This window comes from Mesoplodon densirostris, chromosome 1 (genome assembly GCF_025265405.1).
Source record: "Mesoplodon densirostris isolate mMesDen1 chromosome 1, mMesDen1 primary haplotype, whole genome shotgun sequence".
NCBI lineage: Eukaryota > Metazoa > Chordata > Mammalia > Artiodactyla > Ziphiidae > Mesoplodon > Mesoplodon densirostris.
This window is the reverse complement of record NC_082661.1, coordinates 84,952,845-84,980,714: the sequence shown is the minus strand read 5'-3', so window position 1 is coordinate 84,980,714 and position 27,870 is coordinate 84,952,845. Positions and strand designations below refer to the sequence as shown.

Genomic DNA, 27,870 nt, shown 5'->3' with positions numbered 1-27,870 from the left:
TCCAGGCCAACTTTACCAATAATAAAGCTGATTTTTCTTTTTCTTTTTTTGGCTCCATCTAACTCTGGTCTGTTTCTTAATTGGTTCCGAAATTAAAAGGGAGAGAAGGGGATGATTCATTATTGCCCCCTAAAATTTCACAATGTTTATTTGTATAAAAAAACAATTAAATTTTACGGAACTTGTTCTTAAAATATTCCTTAGTTTAGACTGGTTTGCATCAACCAAATTTTTGGTAAGTGCCAATGGACAGTAGTTAGATGTTACACTTCCTGCCATGTTCCTGTGATGCAGCTGGCTGAAGAACCATGTTGGCTGTAGGATGGAGGAGACTGAAAGAAGTTGCCCAAATAGAAGGCCACTTTGCTTCCACATTGGAAGATGGAGGTGGCCAGTGGAGACAGGCTGGGCTTGGCTAAGATTCTTAAGAAGTTTAGGGTTTTCATTCAGAGCTCATATGTATGGAAAGGCAACAAAGGCCCCCCATTGCACATCTTACAGTATGATCTCCTCGACTTAATCCTGGAAACCCTTTGAAGCAAATATAACTAAATGCCTACCTTAACCATAACAAAATGGAAAGCTTTATCAAAGCATTTAACACTGAGCAATAACTTCCCGAGTATTCCTTATATGGCCTTTGAGGATTCAAGCAAAACCCCTCGAGTATTCCTTGTGTTTTCAAAACACACTCTTGGTAACCAAATAAACTAACTTGCTAAATAGGTTTATTGACTCCTAGACAGTTAAATATCAGAATCATTTACCAAAGTCACTAACCTTCGTTCTGGAATGTTGGATCTGTAGCTCTCTGTTTTGGCAGTAATTAGATCTAGCATGGTCAGTTTTCTATTACAACTCCTCTCAACTTATAACAGTAAAATAAGGTTATCTGCATTTGGAAGTATGTTTATCTTTTTATTATTTACAAACATTTGTGATTGGTGAGTTACGGTAGATGCATGCATGCGTCTTGTCCAAGGGAGGTATCAAGTTACTAAAAAGTATACAGTGGAGAAAAAAAAAAGAAGCAAAACCTATTCCTGTTTTTCTTAGCGAGTATTAAGGAATCCTACAGGACAGAATTAGTCACTAGTGCCCTGGATCCTGAAATAATCAATAAATAATCAAATGAAATCATCAAACTACTAGAACTCTAGATTGGCACAAACAGAAGCACAATCTGTGGAAATTTCTCAGTAATACATCTGTTTATCTACATTTTGCTCTCACTAAACTGTTGAGCACCTTATGTTGGAAATTCAGTTTACTCATCCAAGAGTCTGTGCCTGGTACATGGTAGGCATTTGACATATAATTGTTAAGTGAATGAAAGCAGTTGATAATTTATAACTCAGGAGTAAAATAGATTTCTGGTAGAAGCTTCTGCTAGGTGAGTAATGAATACAATTTACAGGTACCTACCTCTCCAGGAAGCCTCACGAATGTCAGTTATTATCCTTTGCTATCATTATTAAATAGAAGTCCTAAAGAATGAACAGAAATGGCACCTAATATTGTTAATTAAACATAGACAAAGATATAATTGAAACTATAAAAGCACTCAATCTTTTTCTTATGGTAAGCACCCAATATTAAATGGAAACAATAGAACATTCCCACAAAGCAATTCTATTAAGCTTCACTCTACTTTTTAAGAAGGAAGGTTTTCATCTAAGATCAGTTTTGTTGCCATTTCTACTAATTTTTCATGTTTTAAAAGATAACTGATTAAAAAAAAAACACACCCTGTAATCAACTTCTAAATAAACAGCTACTTCCACATATTAGTGATCTTATAGAAAGAACACCCAGAACTTAATAAAACCCCAGAAGACTTTAGAAAAATCTGACTCACAAGAACGTAGTGCTTATTTGGTTTCAGGCCATGGGCTACTTCATTGTTGGGATTTTCTAAGTCAGATAGTGTCACATTTGGAATATGCCAGCAAGCATTAATAATAATGACTGTAAAAGAAAAGCTGGCCTTCCCCAGTCAGAAGATGTAAGACCAGGCTTTCCAAATCCAGTGTTCTGCTTAGGGCAGCAGGGGGCAGTAAACGCACTGTTAATTGATCACATAAACCTTTTATTACAATCTGGAGAGAAATGTATTTCCATACAACTGCAGTTTCCATTTTAAACACTACACGTGTAAGTGGTTTGAAACACAGTACAATTTTTTTTGGTCTCAGATGCATTTTTGGAGCCATACAGAACGTTTACAAAGTACAATGAGATATCTATATAGCAATTCAGGGACTTACAGTTCAACTTAATATAACAGAAAAATGAAGACAATACTACATTGGGACCTTGGTCTAAAGTTTACCTGTGTAGTGTAGGAGATACTAAATGTGGTAACCTATCAGAGACAGAGTGCTGTGTTTATATTAGCAATGAATTTAAGAGGTGCAAGGGCCCTTGAGGTCAACTAATTAGCCAAGCCCCTCTTTTTAACTGACCTGGAAAGTTTACTGGATTCTCTCAACTGGATAGAAGCTAAGCTATAATCAGAACAGCAGTCTCCTCATTCCTCTCATTCTACAGGTTTTTTTTAAATTCATTTATTTATTTATTTTTGGCTGCATTGGGTCTTGTTTGTTTGTTTGTTTGGCTCCGCTGCACGGCATGTGGGATCTTAGTTCCCTGACCAGGGATCGAACCCGCACCCCCTGCATTGGAAGCACAGAGTCTTAACCACTGGACCGCCAGGGAAGTATCATGCGTTGGGTCTTCGTTGCTGCGCGTGGGCTTTCTCTAGTTGCGGCGAGTGGGAGGCTACTCTTTGTTGCGGTGCACGTGCTTCTCATTGTGGTGGCTTCTCTTGTTCCAGAGCATGGGTTCTAGGCACGCGGGCTTCAGTAGTTGTGGCGCACAGGCTTAGCTGCTCCACAGCAGGTGGGATCTTCCCGGACCAGGGATTGAACCCGTGTCCCCTGCATTGGCAGACAGATTCTTAACCACTGTGCCACCAGGGAAGCCCGTACAGTTTTTTATTTTGCCACAAAGGTCTAGGAATCCTAACTTAGAAATGCAGTAGTGTTCAAAATCACTCGATCTTGGGCCTCCCTGGTGGCGCAGTGGTTGAGAGTCCGCCTGCCGATGCAGGGGATACGGGTTCGTGCCCCGGTCTGGGAGGATCCCATATGCCGCGGAGCGGCTGGGCCTGTGAGCCATGGCCGCTGGGCCTGCGCGTCCGGAGCCTGTGCTCCGCAACGGGAGAGGCCACAACAGTGAGAGGCCCGCATACCGCAAAAAGAAAAAAAAAAAAAAAAAAAAAATCACTCGATCTTGTCTCTGCAAAAGTTTCTTTTCAAGAGGTGGGGAGAAAATAAACCCAGTAATATCACATATTTGAAGCTTTAAATTTTTCTCTACCTATGGCAAATCAATATATATATTTCACGATCTTCGAAAGTAGTACCCTGTCACTCCCTAACCTCAACCCCAGGACTAGGTAGAAGACATTGCTCTTTCAGCCTCAGCAAACTCACATAAATCTGGTCCCCCTTCCTTCTTGGCATGCTCTAGCACTGTATCATGATTAGAGATGTTACTAAATGAGACCAGAATTGGCTATCGATGCTTTCTTAGTTGTCACCTTCCAAAGCCTGGGCTTCAATCTGGAAAATCTGTCATTCATTTTCCATACTGATTTAGGAATGTCAGCATCAGGGGAAATGGTTAAATGACAAATGGTAAAATGACCTCTGGGAGAGAAGACATCTCAGTGAAGCCAGGACACTGCTGTAACAGTCACACTGAGATATTGCATTTCTGGACTTTGTTGATCTATCTGGAACAGGAGGTCTGACTAGCATTAGTAAGTTCAAGGGCCGCCAGTGACTTTCTTCTGACCCCTGCGGCAATTTCTTCCTTCTTTAAAGAACACATGCTGCAAAGAACATTGTGGTACATGACTCTTTTTGAATTATGGTTTTCTCAGGGTAGTAGTGGGATTTCTATGCCCAGTAGTGGGATTGCTGGGTCGTATGGTAGTTCTATTTTTAGTTTTTTAAGGAATCTCCATACTGTTCTCCATAGTGGCTGTATCAATTTACATTCCCACCAACAGTGCAAGAGGGTTCCCTTTTCTCCACACCCTCTCCAGCATTTATTGTTTCTAGATTTTTTGATGATGGCCATTCTGACTGGTGTGAGATGATATCTCAATGTAGTTTTGATTTGAATTTCTCTAATGATTAATGATGTTGAGCATTCTTTCATGTGTTTGTTGGCAATCTGTATATCTTCTTTGGAGAAATGTCTATTTAGGTCTTCTGCCCATTTTTGGATTGGGTTGTTTGTTTTTTTTGATATTGAGCTGCATGAGCTGCTTGTAAATTTTGGAGATTAATCCTTTGTCAGTTGCTTCATTTGCAAATATTTTCTCCCATTCTGAGGGTTGTCTTTTCATCTTGTTTATGGCTTCCTTTGCTGTGCAAAAGCTTTTAAGTCTCATTAGGTCCCATTTGTTTATTTTTGTTTTTATTTCCATTTCTCTAGGAGGTGGATAAAAAAGGATCTTGCTGTGATTTATGTCATAGAGTGTTCTGCCTATGTTTTCCTCTAAGAGTTTGATAGTGTCTGGCCTTACATTTAGGTCTTTAATGCATTTTGAGTTTATATTTGCGTATGGTGTTAGGGAGTGTTCTAATTTCATTCTTTAGCCAGGACATAGAAGCAACCTAAGTGTTCATCTACAGATGAATGGATAAAGAAGATGTGGCACATATATATAATGGAATATTACTCAGCCATAAAAAGAAACAAAACTGAGTTATTTGTAGTGAGGTGGATGGACCTAGAGTCTGTCATACAGAGTGAAGTAAGTCAGAAAGAGAAAAACAAATACCGCATGCTAAGACATATATATGGAATCTAAAAAAAAAAAATGGTCATGAAGAACCTAGGGGCAAGACGGGAATAAAGATGCAGACCTACTAGAGAATGGACTTGAGGACATGGGGAGGGGGAAGGGTAAGCTGAGACAAAGTGAGAGAGTGGCATGGACGTATACACACTACCAAATGTAAAATAGATAGCTAGTGGGAAGCAGCCGCATAGCACAGGGAGATCAGCTCGGTGCTTTGTGACCACCTAGAAGGGTGGGATAGGGAGGGTGGGAAGGAGTGAGACACAAGAGGGAAGAGATATGGGGATATATGTATATGTATAGCTGATTCACTTTGTTATAAAGCAGAAACTAACACACCATTGTAAAGCAATTATACTCCAATAAAGATGTTAAAAAAAAAAAAAGAACACATGCTAAGCCTCGGGCTCTAGACCTCTTACTTTCATTTTCACTAGTTGCTTTGTTCTTAGCCAGCTTGCTTTGTTCTAAGTCTGTAGTCTTTCAGCAAGTCAAGGGCCAGGCTGAAATCCCAGAGCAAATTTCTCCAAGGCCAAAGAAGGAAATGTTCTACAGTCTTTGGAATCCAATAACCAAGAACATTAGGTTATCTTATTTGGATGCTAATATATTGGATGTTACACATTTTTCACGAAAATTAGACATTTTATGGATTAGCTGTGTATCTTCATTACATCACATTCTCTAACAAAGGTTAAAGGTGCATGGATAGGTCCATGTTTTAAGTAGACGCTACATTTTTTGTAAAATATAAGGTTTTTCAAAGCAAAGTCAAAGGGAATACCACCATAGAGGCTCTGGTGTTATAAATTTTACTTAAGATGCTGTATATCTTATGATTTCTTGAGGAGATGGCTAATATCTAAGGGAATTATCTAGAGCTGTACCAGAAACATGGAGGAAAAACCTGGAACCTCTTTGTATAGAAACTACCAGGTACTATTCTATATTCATTTTCCCCAGATGGCAAATGGTTATCTAGAAATGACCATGATGGGGGGTTTCCCATTGTGCTTTTGGTTGGGTTGGCCAGAAAAGCCACAGAGCCTCAGGCCAAGGACCAAGTGGAGCTTTGTTTTCTTGTTTGTGTGCTGAAATGTATTACCGCCTGGCAAGGATTAGGTGTGGAAACCTGAAGCCAGGATTTTCAAAATTCTGGCTCTGAGGCAAACCCCAAACAACAAAGGGAAGCTATTTGTTTGGAAAGCCCAGTGTCTGGGAATGTCAGAGCTAAAAGGTCAATTGTAGAGTTATCAGGAAGTTCAATTAATACCTTATTAACATGGTTCCTCTTAAAGGAACCATGAGAGAGACAGAGACAGAAAGAGACAGAGAGAAAGGAGAAAAAGAAGGGAGGGAGGGAAAGAAAAGGGAATAGCAGCATAGAGTAGGAGTTAAAATTCACTCCAGGTTAAAAACCACTTACTAGTTCAACCACCTAAGCCTCTGTTTTCTGAAACATTAAATGGGAATAATAATACCCACCTAGGTTACAGGGTTATTCTAAGAATTCATTGACTTAATCTCTGTAAATGACTTAGTGCAGTGTCTGGAACCTGTCAAGTGTGCTCAGTAAAAGCTAACCATTGTCACTGTTATTTTAAAGTAACTGGATAAGAAGGAGGGAAAAGATGTACCCATTGTGAGGTACAGTTCCTTAAACACTCCCATGTTATTAGCTAGTCATTTAGAGCCTTGTGAGGAAGGACCTACTCTTCAAGTAGTACATCAGTGGATTCAGGTCCTATAAGAATCTCATCAATTTCTTCAACCTTTTGAATTTATAGAATCTATACAACCTGGGATAGACTGGGTCACCATTTGTTCAGTTTGCACCCTGCCCAAGAGGAACAGTTTAGGGGATCTTTCATTTTCCAAGTCTTGCACCCCAGATTTGGATTGCATCATCCCAGAAGAAGTGGCAATTTTTTTTTTTAGTTTTGCATAAATGTTCCATATGACCTAGCAGCAGCCCTGGGGTCCAATCCCAAATCCCACGGCTTCATGACCAGATCTTCCAGTCATACCCTGGCTTCCCTTCTCCATGTGAGACTGCAGAGAAGTTCCTCCCTTGGGATCTGCTGGGTAAGGAGGGAGCTGTGCTCCAGAGGTCCAGCCTCTGGGGAAGAGAAATGAATTCAAGCCTCTCCTAGCTGTTGACTCCACCCAGAAACTGCCAAGGGGAGGGAGACTGCCTTTTCTTCCTCCCTAGAGAGCTCATATCTCAATTCTGGCCAAAAGGTATTGCTTGAGTACTGAGGTATGGGAGCCAGAGGGAGAGATGATGGAAATAAACCACACTTTCTGTTTCCCTTTTCACTCCAGCAGCCTGAACGGATGGTGGAGAACCTCACAGCCATTGTCATTGAGTCCCTCTGTCTGAACTGCCATCCTCTGACCCACCTAGATTAACTGTGCTTGTCCTGTCAGACTTGGCTTTCTGTGATCTGCAATCCCATCCCCTCTCTGTTTCTTCTTAGCATCTCAAATGTAATAACTTAATTCATCCTCAGACATGTTTAACTCTCATTCTATACCCTACTTTCAAATATGTCCTCTCTTTCATTTATCTTTTCATATGATGGGACAAAATACACCACCTCGAGGCAAGCTCAGTAATGTGTATCTGCAATGGAGTAAGTTCTCACCCAATGGCTGCACCCGTAATTTCACTTGGCCCTCAGTTTAATTTGCCCTCAGCTTTTGGACATTACAGACAGTTTGCATTCCCCAAGCCCAGGATCATGACTAGTAGGATAGTAGGGAGAAAAGTGCCTGTCATTCTCCAAAGATACGACCTGCCAACAAAATGTGGATAAGCCCAAGAAACCATTTCCAAACATGGAAACATGAGTGGATCAGTTTGGGGCAGATAGAAGTTTCTGCCAGTTCTTAATTTTGCCAATCTCCCTAGCTGATTTCTCAACCACTCAACACAGGATGAAAGGGAAAAAAAATGACTTCTATTTCCAACACTTAGGCTCTATTAGAAATGATAAAAGTTTTTCCATAATAAGTAAAATAGATAATAGAAAAATTAGGGCCTGAGGATTATCCTGAAACCCTTTACAATTATGGAAAATTCATAGCAGGGTTAAGTTTTTTTTTTTTAAGTAAGAACTGAATATTTTCATTACCTTCTCTGTTTGTAGGTACTTTATAGCTAAGTTTATTTTTGCATTGCCAGAAAATTTTTAGCTGTTCACTGATTAATGGAAGAAACATGTACCCCCAACCCAAAGACATAAAAGTTCCAAAAATGCATTATCAATGCCTCCTTTATAAATTGACTGTCTTCTATCATTCCGTGATTGGGGCTTCAGAAACTTTTTCTTTTGTTTTCCTATTACTTTTCTAATCAGGTTTTCTCTATTTCCTTTGCTGACTCTTCTTTCTCCTCTATTCCTAACAGTAGGTTCTCTCAGGGCAAATTTTTGGCTTTTCTCTCTGAAAGCAATCCCTCAGTGGGCTTCTCTGCTCTCAGGGATTCAGCCATTGCTTCTACGTGGATTCTTCAAATCTACAACCACATTAACAACTGGTTGCCAGTCATCCACTACATGAAAGCCTGCTCTGTCTTCAAAAGAGTAGATTCAAAAGTAAAATTACATCTTTTCTACAAACAAGGCCCTAGCTTCTCATTCTGTCAGGGGAGTTAAGACTTAAATGAAGGTAACATCCAAAGAGCCATATACTAGAAATTGACAAGGGATTAGAAATAAGCCTGCCTTCCTGGTGATTCACTGCATCACTTTTGGGACCAAACATTTTATGGGTTACTTAATTATCCTCTATTGCTTTACATTTGTATGTCAGTGATTTGATGAATATTTATTAAGCACTTACTCTGTGCCAGGTGCTGCTCTACATGCAGGCAAACAGCAGTGAACATGAAAGACCCTAGAGGACTTTGCAATTTTAGAGGGAAGAAGCCAATGATAAACTCATAAAAATATAAAATAAAGTACCAATAAGAGCAATATAGAGGGTAAAAACAGGCTAATGCGACAGAGCAGGGATAGGATGGGGTGGAGACTGCTTTAGATGGGTGGTGCCTCTCTGAGGAGGTAGTATTAGAATTTACACCTGGATAACGAAGATACAGAAATGCAAAGATGGGATGCAACATACTAGAAAAAGTATGTTACAATCCAAAGGGAGAGTATATTCAAAGGCTCTGAGATGTGGACAAGCTTAGCATATTTGAGGAAAAGTAGAAGGAAATGAGGCAATAAAAGGCAGGTGTCAACTCATGTGGACTCTGTAGGGCATGGTTTTTCAACCTTGGCACTATTGACATTTGAGACCAGATAATTCTTTCTTGTTGGACCCTGTTTTTTGTGGTGCAAGGTGTTTAGCAGCATTCCTGGGCTCTACCCACTAGACTCCAGTAGGCTCTCCCTAGTAGTAGCAACCAAAACATGTCTCTAGAAATTGCCAAATGTCTTTGGTATTGTGAGGGTGAAACAGTCTCCAGTTGAGAACCACTGCTGTAGGCCAAGATAAGAAATGTGGATATTATCCTAAGTGCAGTGGGAAGCTATTAGAACATCTTAGGCAGAGAGTGATAAGAAATGAGTTGCACTGTAGGGCGTTTACGCTGGCTTTTGTGGAAAGTGACAAGAGTAGAGGCAGGGAAGAAATCAGAAAGCTACAACATAAGCTTAGGTCAGACACAATGGACTAAAATGGTAGCCAAGAGGACTCATCTAGGAATTAGGTAGAGGGGGTTGAAAGGAAGAGAAGAATCAAGCATGATGCTTAGGTTCTTTGCTGGAGCCGTGAAGTAGTTGGACCTTAGCCTTAAGCCTGAGATGGTAGTGCCATTTATTGATAGGGAAGACTAGGAAACAGAGTGGTGGGTGCAGGAGACAGAAATCAAGAATTCTGTTGGCCATACTAAGTTTGAGATGTCTATTAGGTATCCAAGTGCAGATGTGAAGCTGGCAGGTAGATACATGAGTGTGGCACCTAGAGGACATTCAGGATTGGAGATTTAAATTTATAGATGGAATTTGAAGATGAGAACTAGATGGGATTCCCTAGTGTATTAACTTCCTGTAGATGCTATAATGAACTGAGTATACACTGGTGACTTAACACAACAAAAATGTATTCTTTCACAGTCTGGAGGCCAGAAGTCCAAAATCAAGGTGTCTGTAGGGGCTGTACTCCCTCTGGAGACTCTAGGGGAGAATCCATTCCTCACTTTTTCTAGCTGCCGGTGGCTGTCAGCAATCCTTGACTGCGGCCTTGTGGCCACACCTCTCCAAGCTCTACCTCTTGGTCACAATGCCTCCTCTTCTGTCTGCCAAATCTCCCCTGTGTTTCTCTTATGAGGACATTTGTCATTGGATTTAGGGCCCACCTGAATAATCCAGGATGATCTCTTCATCTCAAATTCCTTAATTTAATTACATCTGCAAAGATCCCTTTTCCAAAATCAGGTAACACTTACAAATTCTGGGAATTAGGATGGTGACACCTAATTCTTTGGGGCCACCACTCAACCCACTACACCTAGGGAGAGAGTACAGATAGAGAAGACAAAAGGCTTGCTCCAAGGCTGGCACTCCAATGACAGCGTCTTGGAGACTCCAACACACAGGAGTTAGTAGAGGATGAAGAGCTAGGAGAGAACAGCCAGACAGTGCAGGGGCCACAGACGACTAGAGCGAGAGCCTGGGGTTCCTGTTTCTTTTCTATCTCTCATGTTTCTTTGCACCATATTTGTCTCAGAATAACTTTGAAAGATACTCCTTGAATTGAAATGAATGCTTACAGTGATCTTCTTAAAAAGCACATTGTTCAGGCTGTTAAACTTCCTTGAGCTCGTTGGAAAAACTCAGGGGTAATCATCCACACGTTTATTGCTTTAGGTGAGCACATAGAAAAAAGATAAAGAGAAAAAAGTACTGTTTTATTTTGTGCCAAGTTTTTACTATAAAAGTAACCATCACTCTTCTTTTGATTCTTTAGTCCCAAGGCACAAAGGACTAACATTTGAAACCTATTTAGCAAATTCTTTGAAACTTGTAGCAAACTTCCAAAGTTAAATTTAGGATTCAAATCTCTGTGATTGGTCAGTGAAGTGAAAGGGACAGAGAGTAATGATTCAAGGAAACTGCTTTCCTCTGATGCCCTGATATGGTAACGGAAAATATATCTTCACTCCAGGGGAAAATATATTCATTGTCTTTTCATAAAAATAATAGATTTAGTGTTACCAGTAACTTTACAGTCAGTACTTCTCAGCTTTACATACTAATGAACAAATATATCCTAAAACCCTTTGAATAGAAATATATCATGTAGGATCAAAATGTCATCTGTCTTACAATGTAAAAATTGGTAACCTGGAGAAATACATTTTAAATCAGAGTAAAATGAATGTATGGCATCAGAATGCAAGAACACTAGTCCTTCCCCCGCACCCCCAGGGGTGGCTCTCTTACTGGATGGCAGGGTACTCTAGGTCCTACCTCTCAAAAACTCTAGGGGGAGCAATTTGAGGGAAAGTTTCAACTTTTCTTCTAGTCATCTTCCTTCTAGAAGGAAAACGATGACTGAAGCAGTCTGTTTCCTGAGATGATTGAAGACTGCAAGAGGAGGCTTGAAGAATTCTCTATAGTTTCCCTGGGCTCACACAACTGTGGACAAGTTGTAGGGCAGAGCTATTCAGGATCCTCATCCCCTCCACTGGAGATGGATTCAGTACTTGCATTCTTGTACTTTTGACCCTCTCCTCCATCTCCCACCCTCACTCCTACGTGCCACAGGGTCCTAAGGGGTAAACAAAACTATAGAAGGCTGAGTTCTGCTTGTCTAGGGCCTTACACCTCCCAATCAAGTACAAAATCTACTAAGTAATGGACCAGTCAATTAACTTGGTGTACGAAGTTGAAGACAAGTGCACTTTATCCTTAAAATCGGAGGATTTAAAGTAATATGACATGTCTGAATATCTTTGAGATCACCTCCCACCACCCCCACTACCATACACGCACCACATATATCCAAACCAATGTTCTGATCTGAATAAGCATTTGGATGGTAATGTCAACTAATGGAAACATAAACCACATTTTTTTTTCAGATGCAGAAAGGATGAAAACAATGCGTACTATTCGAGAACACTAAGAGTAAATTGAAAAGTGCCTTGAAAAATAAAAGTTAAAGCAGGAAAAGTGTCAAGGAATTGCTGAAGCTAAGAAATGATGCACGACTTGCCAAAAGTCTAAAGTTCAACAAGCAGCTCTTTGATGTGACTAGAGAATTAACTCATCTCTGCATTGTGTTCTCTACATAAGTGGAGGGATATTTTGGCAAGAAAAGCGGCAGCAGATTCCTGGCTTTTCCCATCAGAGTCTGACAGGAGTAAGCAGCCCTGGGTTCCAGTGCAGACTCTGTGACCTTCCCCTTTTGTGACTGAAATAAGTCTTTGTCCCCTTCTGAGGCCCTCTTTCTCCATCTACAAAATAAGAGCAATAACGAACACACACACATTCGCAGGTTTGTTGTAAGGCTAACATGTATTAGCAGATACGAAAGTGCTTTGAAAAAGTTTAAAGTTGCAAGTCATTTTATCATGTAGTAAAGGGAATCAGGATTGAGATTTTTCTGACACTACTCAGTCCTTGTAATCAACTAGGATAATCACCATTCTTTCCATCAGACCTCCTCAGATAGTAATTAGAGTAGCTACCATGTATTTAGTGTCACATGAACAGAGAATTTAACAATAATCTTTGACATAGGGTTATTACTTCCATCTTCACAGATGACAAAAATAAAGTCCAGAGGGATTAAATGGCTTTCCAAACCACAGTTCTGATAAACGGAGGAGCTGGGGTTTGAATCCAGATCTGATTCCCAGGTACATTCTCTTACATACTAGGTCACACAGAAGGAAGACCAGAGAGATGTGAAACATGGCCCCCAATTGCATGGGTGGGCGTACTGATGGACCCCAGCCTACCTATTCTCTTCACTAATTCTCAAGAGCCTTTCAAGTCAGCAGCATCCACTAGGTCCCTGACATGGAAGATCACAGGGAACTTCCCTTGGGAGGAGCCTCCTGTGTTTGTGGGGAATGGTTTTTCCAAATAGAGATCCCAGTTTCAAAGACCTTTGCCAGGACACTCTTTGGACCTATTGTGAGTGAGTTCATAAGCTTTTTATCACCGTGTTATCTTCCTGCATCTATTCTCCATGTACCTAAAGAAAAGGAATAAGATCACCCAAGCTCTATGGTTCAGAAACCATTTTATTTTACTGTGAGTTACACTTGCTTCCACCTCTCCCACCAAGCTTCCTCCCTGTTGTTTTATTATGAGTGCTCAATAAGCATTATTGATTGACTGGGTGTCTAAGTAGGGACTGATTTACCCAATAAGGAATATTTTTTTTCCAAGTTCAACAAATGTGTTGTTTATTTGCTATCTTGAAGACTATAGATAAATGTTTCCACTATGGAAAAGAAAATTAGCACAGTACATTCTCACGACTGGGTAACGGATTTTCTGAAGTCATTTTCATTAGGGCAAAAACCTAGAAAAAAACAACCTGAATATTGGAGGCCAGTATATAAAATCCCTTGTAAAAACAAAACAGAATAAAAACAAACCAAAAAGAAGAGGGCAGGGCAAAATTTAAAAAAAGAAAAAGAGAAAAGACAGGGAGAAAGGACACAGCGGGAGCCGACTCATTGCTCCTCTTCAGCCGCCTCTTTGGTCTCGTCCTCGGGCTCCCTGCCCTCCTTCACCGAAAGAGCTTCTAGCTTCTCAGCTACTTTCTCGGCACTGTCATTTTTGCCAGATCCTTTCTTTTCTCTCTCTTCAGTCTCTTTCCTGCATTCTTCAAACTTCGAATTTCTGTGCGTTCTCGGCGTTAAGGAAGCGGATGGCCGGCAGCTCCTGCTTGGGGCGCTGGCCGGCGAAGTCGGCGTGGGTAGTCCAGACCCAGGCGCGGTCACTGCCCGCGTTCGGCTTCAGCTCCACCACCGGCGTGATGCAGTGGTTGGCGCAGGTCTGGAGGGTCTCGTCCCTGCGCATGAGGAGGCGGATGGTCCCCTTCTCCTCGTGCTTCAGCAGCTTGACGTCCCCTGTGCCCAGCTTCTTCCACTCCGGGAGGTCGTTCTCCGAAGCGAAAGGGAACAGCTTGGCCCGCATTTGAAAAAGCTCCTCTTCATCTTCTTCCAGCGTTTTAATTTCTTGCTCAGGAAGAGAAACTATGGGCTCAAACTGGGGGGTCATGGTTGGACTCGTCGGCATTCTCGGTGGACGTGTCGTGCTCTTCGTGGGTGTCCTTGGCGACCGCCATAGGCGCGGCGGCGGCGACTCGGCTGGCTCCGTGGTCGCGGGCTCCGCGGGCTCTCGGCGGCCGGTCGCAGCTCCTGCCTCCGCGTCTGGCGCCGGCGCCTCCCTCCCGCCCGCTCTTCCCTCCGCCCCGCGACCCGAGCCCCGACCCCTGACCCCGGCGGCGGGAAACGCGCCGCCAGGAGTAATGTTGATGTTGACAAAATTACGGTAATTGCAAGCTAAAAGAATGAAGTTGTGACTACTTATATCTACATTGTGTAATGTGAGTGTGCTGGTCCAGTAACTTTTTCTGTGTTCTCATGTCTCCTCCTCGTCTCTGCAACTCTTAGAGCTGTTGGCCACAATTTACTTCTTGAAACCACTTCCTTCCTCGGCTTCCATAAAGCTTATACCATCCTGATTCTCCACAGCCTCTACTTTAATAACTGCATCTTCTCAGTTTCCTTCAAGAACTTTTCTTCCACTTCCCATTCCTCATACATGGACATTACCTCCGGTCTTATCAGTCCCCTAGTCTCTCTTCAAAATCAGTCCCCATCTATGGAGATGGCTTCTGAATCTGTCTTCAAACCCTGAATCTCCCTCCTCATTTCCAGTTTGTATCTACTTTTCATTTGGATTCCATCTTACTCTGTGTTTCCCAGGTTAAAAACCTTTGAAATAATCTTTGATGATTTCCCTTAGGTTTCCAGAACAGTTCATACAATTCCTCCTATTTCCTTAGTAATAGTTCTAGAATGTATGCCTTCTTTTTTATTTATTTAAAATATATCTATTGAATTCCAGGCCCTCATCTTGAAAAATGCACAAACTTCTGAGTAAGGCCCTGTTTCCTTTTTCTTATCCCTTCTATTCTTGCACATGGTTGCCAAATTAGTATTCCCCAAATACTTTTTTTTACTTTCCCACTCTTGCTCTTGACCTCTTAAGACAGCTCTGCTTTATCTATGAAATGAAGTCCAAATTCTTTGCCTGAGAGTCACATCCTTGTAACATCTGGATTTAAGCAACCTTTGGAAACACATCTATTTTTCTCTACTTGAACCTGTTGCTTTGGGTAGACTGGTCTTCCTGCTCCTCCCCTGTAGTAATGCTTTGTTCATTTTGATCTCTGAATATTGGCTCAAGCCCTTCCTCTCACCTAGAATGCCTTCTGTTCTCTGCTTCTCTCATCCAATTCTTTCAGTTAAAAAGGCCCAATTCTTCAATTCTTCTCTTCCTAAAAATCTTCTCCTGGTTACTTCAGTCCAGAGTAAAATAGGCAAGGGAAACACATTCTCTAAATCTGCAGCTCTCATGGCCTCAGAGCCCATGCGCCACCTAAGACACACTATTGTGGGACATTTCATATTGTGGAACTGAGTTATCATTTAGCTTCTCACATGTGAACATTTAAATTTCCCATTATGTTGTACCTTCTCTGAGAATAGAAGCAGTTTGGCATGGTGGTAAAGAGTATGAAGTCTAGAGCAAGACTGTCTGGGTTCATCACTTACTATCTATGTGATCTTGGGCAATGTATTTTATTACACCTCAGTTTTCTCATCTGTAAAACTGTGGATAATATTATACTCCCCTCATAGACTTATCATAAGGATTCAATGAGTTAATATGTGTAAGATGCTTAGACATAATATGTGTAAGATGCTTAGACAGTGCCCGGCACATAATAAGTACTTTGTAAGTGTTAGCTATTATTCTTCCTTATATATTTCCCCACGTATAGCTAGCTAGCTAGCTAGATAAACATATCTATCTATCTATATATATACACACACATTATATCTATATCAACATCTATATCTATATATCTGAAAAGATAGTTAATCAACTAACCAGTTAATTTGGGGAGTGTGGACATACCATCTATTTCAAGAATATGTTTCTCTCTAGCTCAGTTTTGTGCCTGAATTATGCCTAGAGTTCCTTCAGCTTCTCATTCTTTTCCTGACTTAACATGAGTGTTCTTCTAAGACAGAGAGATGGGCAGCAGACTTAATTTCAGTTAAGACTTTGACCAGAATAGAAATGCCCATTTTTAGTTGAACATCCTTTCACATTTGAGACATAAATATTCCCTAGATGGCAATGATGAGTCTATATAAAAGGATGCTTTGTATTACAATTTGTGTTCGGTTTGGAAATAGGATCTAGGACTTTCCCAATGAATAATCTTCCTGAAGTTAAAAAAGAGAAGAGAGAGAGAGAGAAATGGGAGGGAAAAAAAGCACTGTTAAATGATGAAGACATTTAAGGCACATCTGTAGGCAAATTGCCTTTTTGTTAAACGCCTTCTTTTGTTTTAAAGATGTGTACAGATGGTAAAATATGATTACATGAAAATTTATGTACTTAAATCTTTTAAAACACTGAAATAAAAATGTGATTTTATAACATAACACAGTAAAACGTATATGAGACGAGCATACATAATTGGTGATGCCGAAGAGAAGTTACAGGCAGAATCTGAGGAGAGAGCTATAGACACCATGTAGACAGATATGGGCCATGTGTCAGGAGCGGGGAGATGGACAAGGACCTGAGCAGGAATCCTGGCCTTCTGGGAGGGGTGAAGGGGACACAGGATCTGCTCCACCTTTTTGCATTCTAATGCATTCCTCACCAAGCCCAGAGGAGTTCAGTTTTGTTGGAGAAAAATTCACTGGAGAGGACCAAGAGAGATCAGTACCTCTGATTCTCCATGGAGCTCATCAATACTCAATTTCATGCTGGCTTATGGTCTTCACTTTGGTGATCTTTGGCAGTCTATATTAATTCCTAGGAGTCTATAATAAGCAGGGTGGTTTTGCAGTTACACATGAAAATTATGAAAATACAACAATAGATATTGTACATGGCACAAAGTGTTCAAAGCTTCATGGTGTGCACAGTTATGAGCAATTTTTGATTTTCAAAAGGAATGGCTATAGTTGGAGAAAGGTTGGGTCCTGCAGAATCTCTCCTGTTCTTGCCTGAAGTTAATACCCTCTAACACCATTTCTGAGACCTGTATGCCTTTAGTCATTAATTAGTGCATTCAAATAATCAATGAATAATGAGCACCTATCCTGTCCCAATGTGATGAATCCTATGAAAGGAGAAGTACAGGGTATTGGTGAACTTGAGAAACAATGGTGTGCCCATTAAAAGCTTCAAATTATAATAAATGCAGGAGAACTTCTATCATTTTCTCTGAACTCTCAACATAGTTTGGATGAATGAGCTAAACATTTTAGCTCAAAGTGAATCATGTGTTTAAACTCATATGTGAGGGTTAAAAAAGGGTTGTCTTCCTACCCCTTATTACAAAACTTCCGTTAAATGAAGTGCCAAGGTCACTTATTAGTTATGCTAATGGAACTACAACCTTGTTTTCTTTCTTTACACGTTAGGTTCTTCGGGGGTGGCGGGGAGGCAGAAGGACTTATTTAAAGGAAAAAATGTAGGCTTTGCAGGGTTCTGTGTTAGAATCCTGACTTTACTAGTTTCAATCTGTATCTGCAACTTTGAAAATTACTCAACCTCTCTGAACTTCAGTTTTCTCTTCTATAAAATTGGCATAATAATTCCTTCCGGGGTTGTTGTAGGACTAGAAATAAAGCTTTATAAAGCACCTGGCACAGGGCCTGAAGCTTTATAAAACACTTCATAAATAGTATATGTTAGTATCATTGTTGAAAGCTACCAAATTCTCCTTTGTTGACTTGTATGTGTAATAATGAGAAGGTGCCTAATTGTTCTATCTGGAAAGATGAATTAAATACCTACCATTCAATGTGATCAACTAAAATACCAACAAAAACAACTGAATAGTAAGATTTAATACTGGTGTTTACAGATTGCTATTACATTATTTCTGGCATTTTTTTTTTACCAGTCTACACTCTTACTGGAATGGAATTTGAGAATTATATATAAAATCAATGAGTTAATTCAGAATACATAATTACAAGTAACTCGGATTCAGACAGAATATCTCCTTTTCTCATAAATAAAAAGTTTAGTGTTGAATATTATATAAGAGAAAAAAAAGAGAGCTATTTCACTAAATTCAATACCAGAGGAAGGAATAAGCTATATGTGATAAATGAAGTCTTGGTGAATTTATCTCTTTCTATTGAAAATGCCTATTGCTCTGGTTAGGCATCTTGCATATCTTATCTGTAGTATATCTTCATAATCATCTTCAGAGTGGTATAGGGAGATTTCCGCCCCCACTTACTAATTTTTCCAGGGTGGGGAGGTGGGGACCTATTGTCTCCTCTTTACCACTCCTCACTCACTCTTGGAGGAGGAGGAAGAGGGCCTTGCTTGATGGATGAGACTGGGAGCAGGGACTGAGCAAGCCCAGCTCAAGTCAGACCTCCTCTTGCTCTTCCCAGCTCAGGAGACACCTTACCCAGGATCTGTTCTCAGCTAGATCATGTGATAAGTTTAGAAGAGTGGCTGGGAATTCCCTGGCAGTCCAGTGATTAGGACTACTCTGCACTTTCACTGCCAGGGCCCGGGTTCAATCCCTGGTCAGGCAAAAAAGATCCCACAAGCCGCAAGGCACGGCCAAAAAAAAAAAAAAAGAGCAGGCTCTTTGCCTGAGCCTGGGTGGCGAAGTTTAATGGTGGGATGAAATATTAAGAAGCTCATTATGTCTATCCACCTTGGCCACATCCTCAAATTCAGCTTAATTTAGTTTTTTTTTTTTTTTTTTTTTTTTTTTTCTGTTACGTGGGCCTCTCACTGTTGTGGCCTCTCCTGTTGCGGAGCACAGGCTCCGGACGCACAGGCTCAGTGGCCATGGCTCACGGGCCCAGCCGCTCCGCGGCATGTGGGATCTTCCTGGACCAGGGCACGAACCCGTGTCCCCTGCATCGGCAGGCGGACTGTCAACCACTGCGCCACCAGGGAAGCCCTTAATTTAGTTTTTAAAAGTTTTTATATTTAAATCTTCATCTGTTTCCTATGTTTTGCTTCTTAATTGTTTCCAATCTCTTGGCCACATCCTCAAATTCAGCTTAATTTAGTTTTTAAAAGTTTTTATATTTAAATCTTCATCTGTTTCCTATGTTTTGCTTCTTAATTGTTTCCAATCTCAAGACTAGATGTAATTTGCATTTTATGATGAAAAACCTTATGTTTGGAGAAGTAACATATATAGCCCAAGATTACACAGTAAACAGCTGAGTTAGAATTCCAGCCCTGGCCTACTTTACTGTACACTTTAGTTTCTTTTCAGGATACAATGTTGCCTTCTTTTTGTTGAACAGTAAAAATAACATAACAGCAGTAATAAAACTCCTGGTCCTATTTGGAAGCTATATATTTTCGCACTTGCGTCCCAACAAACTGTTTTCTCTTTATGTACTGGTCCTGTCTGGTAACAGAAAGTGTCTGCTCTGAACTTCCATCGTTATATTCTGTCTCTGCACAAACCAAGTACATAGAGAAAGAAGACAGGGGACAGAATTAATTAGGCCATAATGTCAGTCAAATCCTCCCTCCCCCAGCTCCCTCCCAACATATCTCACTGTTTAGGACTAGTGATTTTTCTAGATTTATCTATGCAATAGCATGAAGCCTTGAATAACTTTATACTTGGGTAAAACTTTCTACATACTTGTGTAGAAATGGACCTTCAGAGTGCCTGGTTACATTATTTGCACGTTTGAATATCTTTCTCCTTTTCCACAGCTGATTTAGTTTATGGTTCTGACTTTCTGGGACACAACCCTGTATTAACTATATTTAACTACATTAACTATATCTTCTTATCTTCTATATTCTTGATGCTCTAACATCGGGGACCTCACTGACTAGAGAGGGACTGCCTCTCCCAGGTTAGCTAATTCCTAGAGATAGTGAACAATGTGCTTTGCCTTTGAGCACGACATTGATGCAGAGCGACCGATTCTGAGCGCACACCCCCACCTGCCTCCTCTGTTCAGTGCTCCAGGAGGCAGCACTCCTCTGCCCTAATCAGCTCAGGACCAGGTACCAGACAGCGAGGCGCCACCTTAATAATCCAGAGCCCTCCACGATCATCCAGACTATCTAGTTCTAAACCTGCTCACCTCTGCCTTAATCAGCTCAGGGCCAGGTACCAGACAGCGAGGGGCCACCTTGATAATCCAGAGCCCTCCAAAATCATTCAGACTATCCAATCCTAAACCTGCTCACCTGGCCTTGCCCATTCCCTCCCTGGAAAGCACCGTAAAGGCTTTGCCCAAGGTCTCCCTCTCACCCCTCCTCCTGACCAACCCGGGTTGTTCCCCATGTGGCCATTCATGGTATGGCATGTCCCCTCCCCTTGGGAACTGTGAGTGACAAACTACAGTTGACCCTTCAACAACACTGTGTGGGTTCACATATATGAGAATTCTTTCCAACAGTAAATATAACAATACTCCAGGATCCATGGTTGGTTGAATCCAAGAATGAGGAACCGTGGATGCAGAGGGCTGACTATAAGTTATGCGTGATTTCCAAATGCAAGGAGGGTTGGAGACCCTAACTCCCACTTTGTTCAAGGGTCAACTATATCTTTTCAATGGCAATTATCTCCCAATCTGTTGGCCTCACCATACCTGAATATAAACAAAATCCTGAGTACATTTAAAACAAATCCGTACCCTTGCAAATAGCAAAAGGATACATGCAACCATATATATTTTTTAATATACTTGCCTTTTTGTAGCAAAGTTATACTACAAATATACTATATATTCAAGTCTTAAGTTATACTGTAAAGCTGTATTACCATAAATTAATGAAATAATAATTTTCTATGATTCTTTAGATAAATAATATACTATTGCGACAAGGATACGAAGGTTGTTTTCTATTGTGATTTCTTTTAATGGAATGTTGTTTTCTGAACTTCATTACATGCATTTGATAGTGGTTTAGCATGAAAGCAATTTGAAGCCACCTGGTTGCCTTACAGATTCAAATGGAATTTTTCTGTAACCTTCATGAAGACAGGAGTTATTTTCAATATAAATATTATGATGCCAGAATGAAACAAAACTAATTATAATTTTTATGTACATTCTAGAGGAAAAATGCAGGATAGCATTACTTGATACTATATGTAAAAGCACCTAGCTAGGTGATCAACATGTAGTAGAATTTCTAAATGCTATTTTTCCCTACCAATATCTATAAGAGCACCCAAAAAGATTTGTGTTCCATTTTAGAGGGAAGTTGAAGTATTGAAAACTAACAGCAGTCTACCTGGGTTAGGGTAGTATTTCTCAACCTTTTTCCATGATCATTTTCTAAGGGAGTGTTTTTTCCTAATTGTCCCCAACCCATGAAATGCTAATACTACAGATATACTACACACATGTGTACGTCCTGTGGCACTCTGGAGACCCACAAACCAGTATAACAGCTAAGGTATTTTTTTGCCCCTAGGGAACTAATTTTTACCCCCATGGGGACGATCTCACCTCACTGATAACCAGTGAGAATACATGGTTAGAGTTACCAATGGCTACTGGTAACCTTGGCTACCTTAACCCTGGCTACTCACTAGAACTACCTGAAAGGGATTTAATTACCAGGTCCCCATTCCGAGATTTTTATGTAATTCATCTGGGATGGGACCCAGGCTTTGTTATTTTAAAACTCTCCAGTGGGTTAGATCTAGAAAGATCCTTTACTGCTAACCAGAGAGGAGCAAGTCTAAGTGCTTATTCAATGCTTTAAGCCTGTGACAAGTTAACCAAGTAACATGACATGGTGTGTTTGTAATTTACCTTCATTGTAAATTGACATATAATACATCAATTCTTTCACACTGTAATAAAAACTTGTATATTTATATGAATGTCCCATGTACAATTAGGGGACAAATGTGGTGGAGAAAGTGAGCAATGATCACGATTCAGGGAATGTGGTATTTAAAGGAGAAAATCCCCCCTTTTTCATTTTGGGGCAGCAGAAGGACGTTACCTGGGGCAGGAGAGCGCTCAGTTTGCACTGTGACCCCAGGAGGGCCTGTTTTGGTAGAATCGTAGTTCTCAAACTGTGGTTCCTGGACCTTAGAACTTACTAGAAATGCAAATTATTGGACCTTACCCCAGACCTACTGAATCAGAAATGTGTGGGGTGGGAGACAGTGATCTTTGGTTTAACAAGCCCCCAGGTTATTACTGTGATCCACTCTCGAGTTTGAGAACCACTCAGCCATGGTAAAACATGGTTCCCGAGCATCGTATGTCCCAGCTGCTTCTTTTCTTCCTTAAGAAAATTTACTTTTTATTCCTACTGCGGATTTTTATCCTGTATTTGATTAATTTGTTCTTAATTTTGTTCCTATGAATCAAGATCTTAACAATCTGGACCATGTTAGTGCCATCAATGAACTTTTAAAATTCCATCTTTCATAAACCACTGCTGGAAATATTAAGTGAAACAGAGCTCTAAACCAAACACTTTGAACCTCTCTTTAAACAATTCTACAGAGGGAAAAGAAGGTTTTTTTTGTTGTTTATTTTTTTTTTCTTTTGCTTCCAGAGTTAATTAGCCAAAGAAGTATTCTTTTGGACTATTATAGACATTTAAAATTCTTTATGTTTTGCTGGAAATGCCAAACATAATCAGATCCCCCAAACTAGGGTGACATTAAATAAAAAGCAAGTTAGGTTATGGTGATAATTATATCTAGTCTCTCATTATTATTTAAATCATGCCAATTCCTAAGCTACACTGTCCTTCTTTAAAAAAAAAAAAATGTGCTATGGAAGCACTTCCTACCAGAACTTAAGATATATTCCACATGCTAGAATTAAACTGTTCCATTCCCTTAAATTATTTTACTTTTCCACATAGTTCAAAATTGCCTTTTAACAAAGGAATAGATCCAAAAGCAGAAGTGTGATGATTACTTCTTCTGGGCCAGGCCTTTTAATAGAATGCTGATTCCTCCCATACAGAGAGAGGAAGAGAACTGAAGACACAGAGGATAAGAGCAGAGTTTGAGGCAATAAACTTATTTCGGGTGGCTTTTATCAAACTTAAGAGGACTGGAATGAAGGTCATCCTCCTCCTCTACACTTTAAGAGGAAATGCTGCTTTAAATAAGGCTCAGGTTGTTAACATGAACGTGCTTAGAAAATAATATCGTATGGGAATCCAGGCATAAAAACAAAGTGCTGTGTCCCATTTGCTATGTAGCTTAAAGGGGAAGACTGTAACACGTTACATATCTCACTGCCCATAAAAGATAATATATCTCTGCTTGTGACCTTATTGTTCAAATATACATTGTGCCTGATGTAAACCATTTTCCCCATCTGGCTGTAAAAGAGATAATACAGAGATGACAGAGAAGTTTATCACCAGAGACTCTGAAGTTCATAGAATTCAGTCAGTCTGCCTAAAGATGAATTAAACTGATTTGAAGCCAAGTAAAAATGTGATCTGTTATAAAACCTGAAACACCAGCAAAAAAAAAAAAAAAAAAAAACAAACTCATCTTGATAGAACAGAGAGATTAAGAAGAGTGTTTGGTTAAAAATTTTGGCTGTATCTTCACAAGAGTAAGACAACTAATCAATTCAGTAAAAAATTGGTCAACTCTAAGTGCTTGACCCAAAAGTCCTAGCCTAAATGTATTCCTTTTAACCATACTGATTTTTACAGAAAAATAGAAAACCTTCTATTGATTTCATTCTTAAAATACCCATGGCACTCTCTCAGCACTTTACATAAGACATTTAGAAAAGAGAACATGCTCAATTATTTTATGATGAATTTGAAATGTTAGAGGAAATTATAAGGAGACTAACATACCTTAGTGTAACTTTTTAGGATTTTACAATCTCCAACAATATTAATGAAGACAGAAAATGCACTGTACCAATTCAAATAAAGTTTAAAAAACATAAAAGGAATAACCATTTACTGCCTTAAATTTACGGTTAGAATGCAACAGAGAGTGAGCAAATGACATGGAGGCTCACGTAGGAAAGCAGAGGCTAACCCGGGGTCTGATTTCCAGAGTATGGAATCCTTTGAGAGCTGTTCTCTTCTTTCTGGGTGGCAGAATTCTAAAACTGGGTCACAGGAAAAATGAGATAGTCAGTGACCTCTCCTAATCATCTGTCAGCTGTATTCCAAATAGCACTGGAGCTCACCAAACAGCACATCTTGAGCCCTCATTTGGCAAGAAAGTGCTGGTTTTGCCTCATGTCTTACCTTTCTTTCTAAACCTTCAAAGTCACATCTTGCTTTTTCCAGGTATTTTCCTGATAATGGTTTTAAACAGTGTTAAACTATTCAGTCAATAGCTGCTTTCAAAACAGCCATAAGAGAAGCTTTTGAGGGACAAATTGTTGACTATTTCAATTACATATATGTAACACACTAGTTTTGAAGTCATAATGTTATGGAACTTTGGAGATAAATATACAGGACAATTTGGGCACATTATCTTGCTTTTTAAAACCTGTATAGCAACTATCTTGGGTTGTTATTACTTGGTTTCTAACGTCTTTATCTTAATACACACCTTGCTTTCTTGTCCCAAGTAAGATGTTTCAATGGCTCTTGCCTAAGATATACATAAAGTTGCTTGCACGATACACTAGTAGTTCAAATCTGGTTCTAATGCTTACTGACTTTTTTTTCTTCTAATTGTTTGGTTTTAGTTTTTAGAATTTCTTTTTTTCTTTCTTTAACTCATCCTGATTTGGGACAGCCAAGGGTTTTGTGTCATGGGTGATATTTTCCTATCAATATTCTCTTAGAGTAACACTACATTGATCTTTGGGACCTAGAATGATACATAGCAAAACATCTTTTATCAGAATTCTTTGTGTTCTTTGTACATTTCTTAAACAAGATCCTTCTACAAAGAGTAATGGATAGGAAATAAGAAATTAAAGAAATAACATGACTCTTAAATACAGTCGGAATATACTATTACAGAAACTTTTGGCAGGTGCAAATGATAACGGTTTACATTTATTTCATGCTTACTACATGCTGGGCACAGTACTAAGTATTGTACATTCATTATCATTTAATAAACAGCAGTTCCAGGAGATAAGTACCATAATTGTGCCTGTTTGTTTCATGAAGGAACTGAGGTTTAGAGAGGCCAGCAACTAGTTCAAAGTCATACACCAGTTAAGGCAGGATGCCAACACAGCTCTTCCGGACCCCAGTGCTTCACTGCCACACCATCTGCTTTCCTATCTGCATAACCCTAAATGCCCCCTCAATGATGTATATTTTTAATGTTAACTTTCAGCTAAACTCCACCATAATTCATTTTTCAAGCATTGTATATAATTGCTAGATCCACTGTACAAAGCCATTGAAGAACTAAGTAACCTCTTATTTCCTTGCCCAAGGACATTAGTTGTCGAAATAGCTCTCCTAAAAACCAAAACAAATATGATAAGCATGATGGTTGAAACATAAAATTTTATTTTATTTTTTGTTATTACAGTTGTTGTTATTGGTTGGTAAAACATGGCCTGCAGCATTGCCATGAAATAGAACTTCTGACTTCAGTTTGAATCAGCATAAAAGTTAGCCATTAGCTCAGCCTACTTTCAGCTAACATACGTTGCTGTTTGACTTGAGTTGCTATGCTACTCCCAATAGGGGTATGTCCTTTTCCTTTATTTATTATGGGAAGGCACTGTTTTGTTTTCACTGTAGATAGTCCAAAAAGAACAGAGGAGTTAGCTAAGCGACTGGGAGTTTGGTAACCATCTCGATTTGCCTAGGACTAAGGGGTTTCCCAGGAAGCAGGACTTTCCATTTTAAAATCAGGTCTCTCCCTGGCAAACTGTGATGCATTGCTACTCTACTAGGAGTAGACTTGTAGTTTAGTCAATTCTTCTCCTATAACACTAAGCTATCTCAAGTGCACTAGACATGCACTTGATTTGATGTTGAAAAGCCATCCTAAATTAGGTCTATGTGGCCAAAGTGAAGTTGACATCTGAGGAAAAAGTTTAAATACCTCCTTGCCTAAAGTAGAAATTCCCAGATTTTGAAGTATGTGTGGTATCACAACTTAAAAATTAAACTTTAACAGAGAACAGATTGGTGGTTGTTAGAGGTGGGGTGTTGGGTGCGAAAAATGGATGATATGTACTGAAGTACAAACTTTCAGTTATAAGATTAATAAGTTCTGGGGATGTAATGTACAGTATGGTGACTATAGTTAACAACACCATATTGTATATTTATTTTTTAAAATTATTTATTTATTTATTTATTATTTATTAGTATTTTATTTTATTTTATTTTATTTTTGGCTGCGTTGGGTCTTCGCTGCCGCACGTGGACTTTCTCTAGTTGCGGCGAGCAGGGGCTACTCTTCGTTGCTGTGCGCGGGCTTCTCATTGCGGTGGCTTCTCTTGTTGTGGAGCACGGGCTCTAGGCATGCAGGCTTCAGTAGTTGTGGCACGCAGGCTCAGTAGTTGTGGCATGTGGGCTCTAGAGCGCAGGCCCAGTGGCTCATGGGCTTAGCTGCTCCACGGCATGTGGGATCTTCCCAGACCAGGGCTTGAACCCGTGTCCCCTGCATTGGCAGGTGGATTCTTAACCACTGTGCCACCAGGGAAGTCCCTATATTGTATATTTAAGAGTGCTAGAAGAGTAGATCTTAAAGGTTCTCATCACAAGGAAAAAGAATTGTAACTATGTGAGGTGATGGATATTAACTAAACTTACTGTGGTGATCATTTGCAATATACACATATATCAAGTCATTATCTTGTATACCTTAAATGAATACAATTATATATGTCAATTATATCTCAATAAAACTGGGGAAAAGAAAAAAATTTAAACTTTTACATATAAAAAGCACTATAAGACCTGTCCTAAACATTCTCATGCTGACAGAAATTTGGTTGTGTGCAAACCTGGCATTATTTCCACATATATTTGTGGCACTGAAATCAATATGAATATCAAGTAATGTTTTGCTAACACTCATACCTCAGTATGAGCATTTCTCCTGAAAATGGTCATCCTGAGAGGTTACACTCCAATGACAATGACTTAGCTCAAGACATTTCTAAAACTCCTTTTTAGAATTGCCTTTAAAGTCAGATTCATATAGTTTATAGCCTGTCCTCAATTTTTATGAACATGGTATTAGGAGCAAGGATGGTTTTCCTTATTCATCATATTTAGGTCCAAATGACTTGATTTTTCCCCCCAGAGCAAATTCCTGCCTAAAAGGGCAACGCTTGCAACTTCTGATGTTATTCAAAAGAGCATGACACAAGCCCTGAAGACCATTCCGAAAAGATGTGATAGCATTGTTTTGATCAATGGCAGCATGTTAAGCTTAAGAAGACAACTCCAGTTTTAAAGAGAGCAATTCTGGAATTATAAGCACTATATGATTGTTCCTTTCCCCCCACATGACTTATGTTAACTTAAAGTCATACCTTTTAACTGTCAGTTAAAAAGCCTATAATTTCAGTGTTCATTTTAAGCCCAGACCTCAGTGTCACCATGCTATGTATCAATCCACTTAGATTTCCTTTCACGGTGTCTGCTCAAATACTGAACCCCTCTCTTGCAGCTTGCCATGTGTCCTCCTCTAAAAATTACTTTTCCCCTCAGGCCTGCTGTCTTTACCTCTAAGATATCAGCTAATTAGCTTGTATTGCTTCGTGGAGAAGTCGGGGAACATGG

General features: G+C 39.8%; 1 protein-coding gene and 1 pseudogene across 2 annotated transcripts in view; both read right to left on the bottom strand.

Annotated features, from left to right (window-relative positions):
- The window catches only part of SYNPO2 (synaptopodin 2), a 169,264-nt gene that overhangs the window by 94,710 nt on the left and 46,684 nt on the right, over positions 1–27,870 (bottom strand). The gene's annotated exons all lie outside the window — the stretch shown is intronic.
- LOC132494360 (ran-specific GTPase-activating protein-like) lies at positions 13,464–14,280 on the bottom strand (annotated as a pseudogene).